We start from the raw sequence: 15,557 nt of genomic DNA on the forward strand, positions 1-15,557 counted from the left end.
CCATTTGCAAAGATTCAACGCTAGATGGCGCTAAATTACACCACAAACTGTCCAGTAGCCCATTAGCCTTGTATACTATATGCCATTAGCCCTTTAGGTAATTTAGTAAAGGCATATTCATTTAAGCTTTTGGTTTCATGCAAATTATGAGAAAACATTAGATAATATTGAACTACTTTTATAAACAGGCTATTGCTCATACTGTGATGTTATGCTTTATGAATTGTTGTAGTAGTTCTTCACATTTACCAAACTCAAACTAAGTAGATTGTCTGCATTTTTGTATCTCTCTGAGTGATAGTTTGTTTTTCTCATTACTCGGGTTTGAACCTTTCAACGCAGTGACTTGCGACTTTTGAAAAACCTGAAACTCATTGCTCAGCAGTCAGCATTTTTTTTTTCTAGTCCTCCAAAAGTCAGTGTCTCGTAGTGGCTAATGTCCACATTTGACCGGGCTTCAACATCAACAAGTGCAGAGAGGACATCAACAACTGTGTGTAATAGCTTACAAACCACGTGATCAATGTTATTTTCATGTGTCACTTATTTTCAGAGTTTGCTCAAGGACAGTAATGCACAAACATATTACATACTGTCTCAAAGAGCAGTTTCTCTAAATATAAATGCTGAAATAGTAATCTGGAGCTTCAGCAGATAAAAGGGCAAAACTTTTGAACCTTTGAACAACAGCGCTAGTCATCGTGCTCGCTAATAGGGTTTGACACAGCTGTCATGAGTTAGTGAGGCCATTTCATATTCTCAAGATGGGCCAAACTACTTTCAGAGCGCGCGAGCAAGGAGTGTAGCAAATTTAGACGCCATCTGGAAAGAAGCACTGCAGTGTCGACAAGTTGCTGTCATCTCTGCTATATAGGCTCCAGTTGGTTAACTTGTGTGTATTTGTCATACACTGTTCAACTGATGACTATACATTTAGGTTATATATCCTTTCGTCTCTTATAAGCAAAGTGTTTTTGTTTTTTTCCTCCCTACAACTTGGCATGTAAGAGCGAGCAGGAGCTTTTTGAGGCCAGCTTTCGCCCAAGGGAGACATTGAGTGATGTCTCCAAGAGCTTGTACAAGTCGTCCCCCTGTTTCTTTTTAAAAAAACTGAAATTTCAAGACGGTCCTGGCTCGTCTCGCACATTACCAGGCTCTGTTGCAATGGGCGATGCACTGTTATTGTTGTCTGAACATGAAAGCCTGAGATGCCATGGATCATTTTAATTATTTTAAGTATTTTAAAGTATTCACTGCCATCACTTACAGCAGCAAAGCCTCATATCTATTGATGAAAAAGACATTTTGAAGCCAGAATCTCTTTTTTTGGTCCTCGAGGCGAAATTCTGTTTGTTCTTGGCATTGCAATTGACCAACTGAGACAGAAGAAAATCAAAAAAAATATTTCTGCAATGAAAACAATATTTATTTAGTGTCCTGCTTTAAAATGAGCACTTATTCCTGGCATTTCTTTACAGAGAGGAGTGTACGGTTGTCCTCTGGTTTTGTCTTGGGTGGGGGTAGAAGGGGGGGGGGAGGGGTGGAGTAAGATTGTAGCCCCTGGAAAAGAAGCCGCTCCATACTGTGTTACTGTGTTACTTACTCTGTGTTTGTGGGTTGGGAGCGAGCGGCGTGCACCTGTGTGTCAGAGGATCGCTCTCGCTGGTCTCTCAGGCTAATCTCTTGTTTATCACCGCTGTCATGTTTGCAGCTCGGAGCGGCAGTAAAGCAGGGCCGACGCAACTACTAGGAGCCGGGGCAGCGTAAGAGCTAACAAGAACTGCCAAAGAGAGGAGAGTCTCTGCTGCCTTTGTCGGGAGAGCAAAGCAGTCGGGGATACAACTTTTCAAAGTGGACCACGAGAGTTGGAGGAAATGGGGTAAGTTCCACACGCAGCAGCTGACTCTTGTTTGGCGCTTGGCTGAAGTTGGAGTGTTGCGGTGCGGCAGTGTTTATTTGCGTTTGTGCGTTCAAATGAGAGCTGTGCGCGCGCGTGTTTGTTATGTGACAGACATGCTCCACTTTTGGACTTGGCTGTTTGGCTCGTCTCAGGATCTGGCTCTTTGTTTCGACATTTTTTCAACATTATGCTCACAAACACAAACACACATTACTCACAGGGCAGTCATTCCCTGTTTATGCAGTAACTTGTTTAGCGGCTTTCGTTCTGGTTCAAACTGACAGCCGGGATGAATTCAGAATGATCGATTACTGTGCGCCAAATGTCAGGCTTGTACAGTGGTTCTCGACTGGTCGGTACCATTTTCATGGGCCAGTGATCACTGTTGATAAAATGTTTTCATAGTTAGACAACAGAATGGTTTTCTAATCTTATATAATAAATCAGGACCCGGATTAATAAATTTGTATAAATATATATATATTTTTTTTGCTTCGTGGCTTGCCATGATAGGTAGATGGTGGGTCCCAAAGCTCTAGCTGAGAACTGCAGATCTCCAAACAAGCTAAAGTTATACAAAAGTCTTATTACTGTACATACACCAGGTATCTAGCGAGACAACCAGCAGTATTCCCTCTCTGTCAAGCTGCCTGTCATCAGCTGGATTCACCTGGTAGTTATATGACTAAGTTGCTGGTGCTAAACTTTCCTTTCAGATTGTACTGCAGTTTGGACAGACAATGGACAATGATGAAAACCCTGCATGACTTTAGGCCTAAACTCTGTAACTTTAAACATTGTTACACTAGAGCTAAAGACTTTTCGCAATGAAGTAAAAAAGGAATCATTGAAAACTGAATTCTAATATTTATGTGTAAAATCCCAGAATTAAAAAGGGGGTCAGAAGACCCTCAATGCCCTAGTGGTTAGGAAGAGCAATGGAGATTGAAGTCATTACAGATCTCATGAATAACATCTGCTCTGATCTAAACTGCTAAATGTCTATTCCTTTAAATAACTGCAGCTTCAGCCATGTGACGTTAATGTAGTGTCCCACTTAAAATGCCACTTTGAGCAACAGCTTTTGTCATAGATCTATGGCAGTGGCTCAGAAGCTGATCACAGTGATGTTTGGGGTCGTTGGGTCAAGTGCACTGTGACCTGTGACCTGTGGAAACACATGACCTCGTGATTATGGCTATACACAAACTATAATGAAACCTCTGCGTCAAAGGAAATGGTAGCACTTTATGATAAGGATACTTAAACAAAGTCCATTGAAGCTAAACATCTGGACAGTTGTTGCTTGATTTAGATTGGTGATGGTCCCATCGCAGCCATTAGTGCTCGTGCTTCACAGCTAGAAGGTCCCGGGTTCAATTCCCACCTGGACAGGGCCTTTCTGTGTGGAGTTTGCATGTTCTCCCCATGCCTGCGTAGGTTTCCTCTGGGTATTTCGGGTTCCCCTTCCACTAAAACATGTACAATAGGTTCCCCTTAGGGGCCAAGACTCCCATGAAAAAGAGATTCTTAATATCAGTAGGACTATCCTGGTTAAATAAAGGTCAATAAAATAAAATAATAAAAAAGTATTTACAAACACAAGTTAATCATGGCATCACCTTATACAAACTAATAATGAACTAATTATAAATAAATGTGTTCAGGCAAAGACTTAATGATACTTTAAGTTACATGTCATTTATAAACCTCTAGTCAGCAGTGGCTGACATTTGTTGAGCATTTTTTAAGCTTTGGTAAAATTTAGTATAATATCTACAAAAAAGTACCAGTAATTAAGTTAGACTCACAAAGCATTTCCAAACAAAAGACAATTATGACCTGAACCACATACTTCACAAATAGGGGTGGGACGATTAGAGCAATATGGCTAATTGCGATAAAAAGAAAGCACGTTTAAATGAGCGTAGAATTTTTTCATAGTCGGGATCATCACTTATGACGATAATCACCAAAATAACATCGCTCCAAAGCCACATGGCTTTGTAAACAAGTGCACACCCACTGTACAGTCAGCCCAGCTCGGCAGCAGGGTGATTCTGCCAAAGTTCTGCTTTCACTAACTAAATACTATAATGGCATCCATGAAGTAATGCAAATACATTCCCTGCAACTGGTAGAGTTTGCATTGTCTGCAGAGCCTTCACAGTCTCTGTCTCTGCTGCTCAGGGAGTTGTGGCTGTTACAAAGCTAAATGCTAAGCTGTAGCTTCCACTCAGTAAACAGCTGCTATAGGCTTTTTTCAATAGTTGTCGCTTTGCTCTTACCTCCGATAGCATTTTGTCCAAGATCAAGATCATCATGAGACAAAAGTTCAATATCATTTCATTCCTAGTTTTGACACAACTATATCATTATCATTAACTCTTCACTTACGGCACTAACATTTATTCATGACTAGCTCATTGTGAGACCATTATAAGTTCATAATTAACTTGTGTTTGTAAATGCTCTAATCTAGGCCTTATTTTCAAGTGTTACCCAAAATGATCTTTGGGAAAACTACAGTAAAATGTAATACGTCATCATGCACCAAATGGTGTTTCATATGGAACTAGTATTACCAGAGTAAATAGGGTTAACTTCACAGTTGAGAGTGCTGGTGGGGTTCAATCCTTTTTTTTGTTGTCTTAGATGGGTTTGGAAGTTCAAACAAACAGTTGAAGGAAGTAATGATCTGACAAAGTGACTGGTTAGATATATTCGGGTTTACTTGGGTGCTATTATTATTGATTTACGGCATAAGATTGCAAAATAAGGTGTGAGTGAGAGAGACAAAAAGGACGGGGGTCAGAAACCTCATTAATTGCCAGAATGGGGGTCGCGGCTCAAAAAGATTGAGAACCACTGGTTCATAGGACCAACAAATTAGTAAAATATGTGGGAGTGGTTTGAAAAAAAACAACTAATTTCATCCTGGGCATGTTTGACATTCTTAGTTGCTGACCTGTGGAAAACAACAACAGGCGCTCGAAGGTCAGTCTGAGAGGCCAGTGGTTCAGACCAGTAACCGCTCACAGTTGAACCAGTGCACACTGGATTAGAGAGAGAGAGAGATTCATCTTTAATACAATCTCACAAAGCTTTGTGCCTTTTGTGAAAATGGCTTGTAAGAACACTATCCACAGGGTCGAGGCAATAGATGGAAGAACGATATTGTTTCATAATAATGAATATGCTGTATTTGCCACCAGTTCAACAATTTTCAGTTAAACAATAGTGTCAGTCAACAATAGTGGGGAAGCATATTTCTTTAAAATGCCGTCAGAAGTTTGGTAACTTGAAATATCGAACTGTTGCCTTGTTGTAATAATGAAAGTCCATACAAAAACTCAACACATTTAAGCTTAGCTCACTTCAAGGGAATCGATGTCCTCCCAAAACATCCAAGGCTGTAGAGCTGAACGCCTGTTTTTGTCCTACCCTGCGACATGAAGGGGAGTAAAAAGCTTCTTTGAATGTCACTAAAATGACATTTTTGTGTTGATTTGATATAAAGCACTTAGTCATCAAAATAACCAATACCAGTGCTGACCTACAGTTGCATCATCTCTTCTGTTGGATGCATGGTTGGAACACTGTCTGAATGATTCCCAGTAATTATTTATAATTATTTATTAATCAGAGGCTATTTATATAATCTATATATCAGAAAATGTTGAAAAATGAGGGGTTTGAAATGCTCAGTTGTATGTTGTCCAGCCTTCTCATTCAAATATACTGTAATTGACTGTCTTTTATATCACCCAACAAATTAGCATTTATTATATTTGACCTATATTTAGAAAGGTACATGAAGTTATTCTTCCACAGAAGGTTGTTGCTGGGCCCCCAAAAAATGTCCTTTATTTTAATTTAACACTTCTATGGAAATAAAGACCGGTTTAAAGTTTGTCCAAATTATTTTTTTATGGGAGTCGAGATTTGTTTAGTAGCTTGGAATGAACACACATGAGACTCGTGAAACATGCAATGGGCTAGTCTTACAGTGTGTTTGTCTCACAAACATACTGTAATTCATTGTGGCCTGTGAGGGGACCCTAATGTACATGTTTTTGAAAACCGTGAGAAATTTTAACAGACACGGGGAGAACATGCAAACAAGGCTTATGTCGTCTTTTCTGCATCTTTCTGACAAAGTTTAGTATGATAAAGTTTTTTTTTTAAATCATGCAGTCCTTATATTTGAGTTTATTGGCGCTAGGCTAGCGTATGTCTATGGTTACTAGTATCCTGCATTAAAAACAGTCTGACCCACTTCACAGTGCACCTGAGGCAAATCACACCAGACTAGCGATATAAATGTCTGTGTCGATTATAACCATTTTGCATTTAAAATATATATATTTTATATTTGAGCAGCATCAGCTCCATGGTTGTATGTTACGCAGCGGCGGAGTGATCTGTTAGAAAATAGTCCCTCAAAATGCGATCATTCTTGTGATGCAAGGCAAAAATTATCGACACAGACATTTATATCGGCAGTCTGATGTTATAAGTGATTTGCCTCCGGTGCACTGTGCTTGGGTCAGACTGTTTTTATGCGCTAGCCTAGCACTAGCCTATCGCCACTAAACTCTTCAAATATAAGGACTGTATGAATTAAAAGAAGAAACATCTCCAGAAATCAACACTTATCAACACTCTGGATAACTAGGAAACTAGGCCCTATGTCAAAAATCCTGAAATATCCCTTTAATGTCAGTGGGAACTTCCTAGTTAAATAAAGGTCAAATAAATAAACTGGCTATTGGTATGTCTGCCAGACAACACTCCTTTCTGATGATCGTAAAACACAATCACACAGCTTCCCTATTCTCTTCTAGTCTTTCTGACTTCACTGTCTTCTGTTATTCTCACTCACTCACTTTATGAATTAGACATACTGCTGTAGTACTACAGTATACTGTATATATATATATACACTGCTCACAAAAACTTAGGGCACACTCAAAAAACACAATGTAACTCCAAGTCAGTCAAATTTCTGGGATATCAGACTGTCCAGTTAGGAAGCCACGCTTACTGTGAATCAGTTTCACTTGGTGTTGTGGAAATTAAACAGACAACAGGTGGAAATGAGAGGCAATTAGCAAGATCACTCCAAAAGAGGAATGGTTTTGCAGGTGGTGACCACAGACCATTTCCCTGTCTTCATCCTTTGTACCGTGTTTTTGGAACACTTTTGCATTTGTCCAGTGTTCTCACCACTAGAGGTATCATGAGGAGCATCTACAACCCACAGATGTCGCTCAGGGAGGGATGCTCATCCAAAATGGCACGTCCATTCGTGCTGTGGCAAGAAGGTTTGCTGTGTCTCCCAGCGCAGTGTCCAGAGCATGGAAGAGATACCAGGAGACAGGCCAGTACACCAGGAGACCTGGGGGGGGCGACCGAGGTCAACAACCCAGCAGCAGGACCGCTATCTGCTCTTTTGTGCACGGAGAAACAGGAGAAGCACTGCCCGAGTCCTACAAAATGACCTCCAGAGGGCCACAAATGTGCATGTTGGTCCTCAAACGGTCAGAAACCGATTCCATGAGGGTGGTATGAGGGCCCGACGTCCACAAGTTGGGCCGGTGCTTACTGCCCAACACCGTGCAGCCCGATTGGCATTTGCCCGAGAACACAGCGATTGGCAGATTGGCCAATGGTGCCCTGTGCTCTTCACGGATGAGAGCAGGTTCACCCTGAGCACATGTGACAGACGTGACAGAGTCTGGAGACGCCCTGGAGAACGTTCTGCTGCTGCAACATCATCCAGCATGACCGGTTTGGTGGTGGGTCAGTGATGGTCTGGGGAGGCATTTCATTGGAGGGCCGCACAGCCCTCCATGTGCGAGCCAGAGGTTCCCTGACTGGCATTGGGGACCGGGATGAGATCTTCAGACCTATTGTAAGACCATATGCTGGTGCTGTGGGCCCTGGGTTCCTTCTGATGCCTGATAATGCCAGGCCACATGTGGCAAGAGTGTGTCAGCAGTTCCTGCATGATGAAGGTATTGATGTTATGGACTGGCCTGCCCGTTCCCCAGACTTAAATCCAATAGAGCACATCTGGGACATCATGTCTCGGTCCATCCATCAACGCCACGTCGCACCACAGACTGTCCAGGAGCTGACTGATGCTCTAATCCAGGTCTGGGAGGAGATCCCTCAGGAGGACATCCGTGGTCTCATCAGGAGCATGCCCAGGCGTTGTAGGGAGTGCATTCAGGCACGTGGAGGCCACACACACTACTGAGGATGATACAGACTCGTTTGGAGGAATTTCTACAGAATTTGGATCAACCAGTGACCTGATTTGTCACTTTGATTTTGACTATAATTTTGGATCCAGACCTCCAGGGGCTGAGAATTTGATTTCCATTTATCATTCTTATGTTATTTTGTTCTCAACACATTGCCCTACACTAGGAATAAAGATTTTCATCCGAAAAATCGAATTGATTGACATCTAGGATGTGTTTTCTGAGTGTGCCCTAAGTTTTTGTGAGCAGTGTATATATATTTCTTTATATGTATATCTCATATGTAGACTACAATTACAGTAGTTGCATTATTCCGTTATGGTGCAACATTGTGCTGCTTTCAGGCCAAAATAAATTGGCCCAAGAGGGGCAGATAAAGTGAGGTACTATTTTTAAACTTTGTGTGTTTATTACACCTGTAGAGTTTTTAGTGGCTGATGAAGCGATTTGGTGGTACTAATTAAAAATACTAATGCCTGACCAAAATATACAACACACAATGAATGGATGCGGGGTGTTGGAGAAGCTCTAAAATGACATCCTTCAGAACATATCCAGATGTGGGCTCTGGTCCTCCTCAGGTAACATACGAGACAGAGCCTTGTGCCTGAGTCTGCAGCTCTGCTGTGGGAATGACTGGCCAGTGCTTAAAAGAAGCACTCGTGTCAGATTTAAACTGTGTGCTATAAACTTAAACATTTGTACTTGCTACATCAGATCAAGTTAACCATTTTATACCACTGTAGATGAGTAGATAATAAGACGAGGAAAGAAGCAGCTAAAACGAACTGTGAATGTAACCATGTAGATTTACATGTAGATGTTCTGCTAACTTAGCCAAAACAGCAGCTAAATGCTAATATCGCAAAATCACCTTTTCCAACAGCGGTATGATGTTATGAATTATTAAATCTGGTAGGACAAAAAAATGCTCTGTTTACACCCAGTTTAAACATATTTTAGTCCAATTTAACTCAGTACTTGGAAGGCGATACTTGGTGTGAAAACTTAGAGAAAATGACTGTCCCAGACAGCAGTGTAGCGCAGTGCAGATTATGTAGTGTAGTTACAAAATGTAAATGAAATAATATTAATGGCTTACACTTGTATTGTGCTTTACAAGCCTGTTTTGCCAAGTTTCTCAAAGCGTTACACTGCATTATTCAATCACGCCGCGGTGGTAAGCTACTATTGTAGCCACATCTGCCCCTTGGGGTAGACTGACAGAAGCGAGGCTACCAGTCTGTGCCATCGGCCCCTCCAACCACCATCAACCACTCACACACTACATTAATTCTGGCCTATTATACATGTTTTTAGTTGTAGGGGAAACCGTAGTATCCAGAGAAAACCTACACAGGGAGAACATGCAACACAATGTACAACTTTTTAAATGAAATAGTTTGCTAGCTAATACTGGAACTACGCTCTTAGAAGTTTGGTAATGTGTGTAACTTTTTTTCATATAGGTGAATTAAAACAGTATTTTTGAAATTTTGGATATGCCTCAAAAACATAAAAAACAGAGTTCACTCCGAATATGTGTAATTAAATTTGCCGCTTGTCCCTTGAATTACATCTTAGGGTATAAAATACATAAATTAATGTACAAAGAATTGGTTTAAACATTGATTTAAGTTTATGCGCTGTAAGTCAACTGCAACAAGTAGTGGTTATAAAACTAACCAGTATTGTAAGGTCTTTTCTTTGAAGCACCGTTGTCCTCTGAAAGCAGTGATTACTTCTTTCAATATATGATCTTTGACGCTGACTTTACTTTTGTTTTTGCCTCGCATAGCTTTAGTTCCATCATCCCTCAAGCCTGCTTCACCTTTGTGGGTGGTGATGCCTTGAGTCATGTTGTCCTCACTTTCTTGCTCTATTTGCATATAATTGAGTGCAGTTGTTCTACTAATCACAACATAGTTTTGACACTTGTTACTGTGCTCCCTCATTTTGTTTTTGAACATTCTTAAGAGAAATACAATTCTTATTTAGGACTCCTGTGTCAACTGTCAAATTTGTTTGACGCTCAATTGTGTGCAATGGGCATGGAGCCCATCCTGACACACAAACAAAGCACCAACGAACGGGACAGGGCAGTGACAAGGGCCACCTGGTTCCTGTGTGCTGCTGTGAGCTTTACTTTGAGGGCGCGACTTGGTTAAACAAAGGGCTTCGGTGTTGCTCCTCTAGATAAACACTCTTCCAGAGGAAACACGGACTCGGTTATACTTTAACCTGCTCAGGAGGCCAGCGCTGCATCCTCTGGACACCGCGGGTCAGGTTTGGCCTGGACCTGGAGCCAGAATCATGCGCTGCACGTGAAACTAGGCTGCCCTGTCAAACAATGGTCCCTTTGACAGCGCTGACCCCCCTCCCCGGCCCGAGTACAGTCAGAGCACTGTCTGTGGGTCGGGGTGTCACTGCCTGCCCTGTTGTCCCCCCTGGAGCTGACCAGCTGGCTCCGCGCAGACGGATGGGAGAGCTGCACTTCAGACCAGAGATAGTCAAAGTTCAGAGCATGGAGCCAAGTCCAAGCTACTCCTCCATCAATAACTCTACGAGCCACTTGACAAGAAGTTCAACCAGCCCTCTTCAAACCACCTGCCACGCCGGCTGAATGAAGGCCCTTGACCTTTGTTCTGGTCTAGAGCGCCCACTTTTCTTATTTTGCTTTCTCAAATTTATTGTAAATATACATCATTTTATACATCTTGTCTAATCAGTTTGCATCGATTTTTGCAAATGAACTTGACTGATAGAGTTACAGATACAGAATTAGGAAACAAATGAGAGGGCAAAGACTAAGGCATGGAGCAAACCCTGCTTCTGGCCTATGGGATATATCGCTGTAGATCTCATGTTTACCTATTCTGTATTCATTGTTGTCACTAGTATTTGGTGACTGCCAGTGCGTACAAACACAAGGGAGAAAGTGGTCAGGGATTGTATTAGTAATGTTGACTGAGGATATGAACAGACTAGTTCTGGGTATCTAAAAAAAATGTGTACTACTGGTATCGGGGGGAAAAGGTATCAAAAACAGGTATAGAAAAAATGATTTTCTTTACGGTAGATACCAAGTTTTGATGCCTGTTGGGTCCAGCGCTAAAGAAAGTTACTTTGTTGATGCAGCTCAAATAGTCTTCTATGGAATAAATTTAGATTATCGTTATGTTTTATGTTTCTAGATGACAAATATTTCAGTATAGGTATTGGAGAAAAGTGTCATTCGGGTATCGGTATTGCAAACCAAGTATCGTTATAAAGTTAACGGTACCCAACCCGACTCCTGGCGTTTTGTCTGCTGCTGTGAGGAGCAGTGAACTCCTCAAAACTTTTCAACTTGTGAAACAATGAATAAAGGCCCCTTATCTTTGTTGTAGATGATGAACATATATGCAAGCCATGAGTGTTATCTGATGGTGCAGTTATGCCGAACTCCCCCTCCCCAGCGCAGCAGCAGTCGTGTAAACAGACAGCGCTCTGGAGGAATGCTGGACTCTATGACCTCCCGCCCCGAGTGTTGTACAGTGCACTGGGTTCAACTCAAACACCCGCCCCACGTTGCGCCTCTCAGAAGGCCCTCCTCGCCCTGCCCCAGCCTGAGGCCCCTCAGGGTGGAAAAAACACACCTCTTTCACCCAGCTCCATAACCTCCCTCACACACACACTGTATATGAGCCGATAGACTGACAGCAGCACCATCTGCCCACTTATAGATTTTTACAGTGAGCATTCCTCTGTCAATGCAACAGGTCTCTCCATTTTAAAGGCAAAGTGAGAGAGTTTATACTACTCATCAAGTCAAACACAGTAGATTAGTGTGGTTTTATTATTTATGTTGTTAATTGTAAAATTAGCTTTCTTAATGCTGGAATTATTTTTGTTAAAGTTCTTAAAATTCAAAAAATGCTGAATAGGAGATGAGATGTGTGGCTCTAGGCAGACACTGCCCTCTGCTGGAGGCTGAACAAAGTATTAAGGCCACAAATGTCAAATAATGCTGGCCTTGCACAGGCTGTATGCGGTGAAGGCATTTTATATGGAGCCCATCATATTTTCCAGCTGATTTAAAGAATCTGCTCATTTGACTCCCTTTTCCGAGAAAATCATTGGCATTGAAGCAGTCTGTTTACAGTATATGTAAATGTTAACCCATGCTGCTGTCATTGATCCTAATCAGCCGTGTTTGGACATGTACGGCTGAAGATGCTGTTTGCGATTTTCACTGCCACACCTCTTCATGTGGGGGGCCTGGCACATGTGTCTGCTCACACTTAGACATGTGAGTGTGAACAAGTGTGCACGTGAACACACATACACAGACATACAGTTAGCCCCTGTCTGAAGAAACGAGGAGCTGTCTGGTGCCATAGCAACCGATGCGGATATCCCACCCTTTGGTGCAGAAGAGGGGAAAGTGAAGTGGCAGTGACAGATTGACAAGAAGCTAATGAGATTCTAGTAACAGACAAATGGACGATCTGTGGCTCCGTCTACTCGACAGTCAGTCATAGTGAAACTAAATGGAGAAGCTCTATTTGCTGACATCTGAGAACTGTTTAAAATACTGTTCAAAAAACAGAATACATACAAAGGTACATTATAGAGTGAATTGACTATTACTCTTGTCGGTGTGATAGGGACCGTTCAGAACTCTCTAACCCTTGACTGAACAGCAATTTCACATGTAATACTATTATTCTGGCCCATATACGCAGTTACATAACTTGGCGAGACAAATCCTGACCTAAATCTGTTACAGCCACTCTTACTTATTCAGATCTGCGTCTTTGAATTAGCCTGAAATTTTCACAGTTGAGAGCAATCATTACGCCCTGTTTTATTTCAGTTATTTTAGATGGCAGACAACTTTGATACGGATGGCGGGCTGCAGGGGCAAGTTGAGCCTTCACTTCCTGGGCTGCCCTGCAGGTGGAAGTCACACACACTTCCCTCAACTGTACCATCACAACTAACATCAGAAGTTACACACCGCCACTTTAGTATTACATTTGTCCAACGCCCAAATGGCCTGCTTCACTGTTGGCTGGGTGAAAGTCCTGTTGTTCGGTCTGCATGGTGTCTGTCAGATCTATTTTTAAGTGTGGTCGATGACAGAAGACCACACAATGTGACTCACAGTTCGGCTTTGACCCATTTCTTAAATGCACTGTCATCTTAGGCCTAGAAGCTATGAACTCAACTTGAAGCGTATTGTTATGTTTTGTATGATGACCTGAAATGCTTATTTTTTAAACAGGCATGTAGTTAACTATACTACAAAATGTTATCTATGCAGATTAAGATACAGACAGCTATACAGAGTTCCGGTCTAATGCTCTTTAATTGTGATATTGTATTTTTGCTAAATATGTTTCTATTTTAATACGAGTGGTTAGTTGGAGTGGTTAAACCCTGATTAGAGGCTGAACAACTTTGACATATATATACTGTTCATTGCTAAGCTGACGCAAGAATCACATGCATTTCAGAGATATTTGGTTCTTTACATTGCATTACCCAGGGTTTCTGCGGGGCATTAAAAAGCATTGCATTGGATTCAAACTGGCATTAAATCTAAATTTATTGGAACTGTATAAGTTTATTGAAAATATCAAAATGATCGTCTAAAATAAGTTTAGCTGCGGTTTTGGCTGAAGTGGACGTTGTTTTGCTCAAAAGTTTCTTGTCTTATCCAATTATCTTTCCTCTGTTTGATGAAATGTTTGCAAATCCTAAGTAAATATGCAGCAATCCTTTTCTGCATTTGTGGCATTCAAAATTGCATTCAAAAGCATTACATTTGACTTTCTTTTGCCTGTGTAAACTCTGACCCTCCCACCCTTTATTTAACAGGATTTGAATTCCCTGAGACTGTAAATCTTTTCTTTCTTTTTTTTATTTATTTTTTTACAAATAATAACAGCCATATCAATTGGCTATTCACATCAAGTTTTTTTGTATAGCACATTTAAAAACGACTTCAAGTGCTTCACAATAACCAAATACCATCAGTTTGATGAGTACACTTGTTGCACGCTTCAGAAAAGATTTTTGCTATTTGAGTTAACAAGAGAGACGTTTGTTGCTGATTTGCTCGTGTTTGTGCAGTGTCGTGTTGAGTGTTTCTTTCTCTCTTTGAAACAAACCTCTCCATCTTGTTTTTTTCTGTTTGGGAAAAATGCCTGAATTATTAAGATTCCTGCCACTTTGTCCGCAGTTTTCACCAAGAACACCTGAAAGAAAAATCAGCTTGTGCAATTTTTACCCTTGATTTTACTTTGAATGAATATAATGTGGTCACAACAGTTTTAGCTGAATCAGGTCTGTTGGCACAAAATGTCTACTGAAGAGCAATAAATATGCTCTACGAAATCATGTATTTTTATAAAGATGCATGAATTTCCTTATTAAATTACTTTTTTATTTTTTATTTGGGCCGTTCCTGTTATCAATTATCGTTTGTAGAAACAAATGTCAATATGTCCTTCTCCACTAAACAGTTGGTAATTCAAGTCTGTTCCCCATGTTCAGTGCACTTTCTAATCTCTGTATCGTTCCCACTCAGAAATATAGACGTCACAAAAGCATTATCTCTGTTGCTTGGTGTTGTCAAAAGGAGACTTTTATTTTTCAAAATATGGCTTTGAATTTCAGATTAGCATGTGGCTTATAACTTTTATATATTGATTTTGCATATTCCAGTCAGAGTAGAGAACGTAATGACAAACAGGCTGGTAAAGACAGGTGAATTGTTAGGAGATACAAATTTATAGCTACAATAGCTGATATATTAGTTATATATTCATCAAATTTATAGTAATATAAGAAAATAAATGTACATTGAAACCACTGTTTACAACTACCTTTAACGGTCAACTCTGAATTAGGCTTGGTCCAAAGAGTTCTGATATCAAAGTAAAATACATAACTACCCTGTGAATATCACCGTTAGTTAAAGGGCTTTTAAAACAAGCAAAATTACTTATGAATGTGTCCTAAAATGTGGCAACGTGTGCAAGTCCTCGGACACGATTTGCAAAAGTAGATGGGAAAGTTAAAAATCAAAATCTAAAAGTTGGTTGATGATGGACCAGAAGGTTATTACATGCATCAGACTTGTTACATCTCAGTTTCATCTTCAGAAAAGCTTGAAAAAGCCCGGGAAAACATATCGCTCAGCGTTTAGCTGATCAGGATAAAGTAATGTTGCTGTTTTCAAAAGCCAAAATGTAAATTTTACGAGAAGATATTTGGACCAAAACCATGCAAAGTTGGGACTTATTTTGGAATATCAGATTGGGCCATTTTAATAGTTGAAGTTGAGCAGCTAATATTGAGAGGCTGATATTTCACTGATATATTGTGCTAGGCTC

This window comes from Gobius niger (assembly GCF_951799975.1).
Source record: "Gobius niger genome assembly, chromosome: 11".
In the NCBI taxonomy this organism is placed as follows: domain Eukaryota; kingdom Metazoa; phylum Chordata; class Actinopteri; order Gobiiformes; family Gobiidae; genus Gobius; species Gobius niger.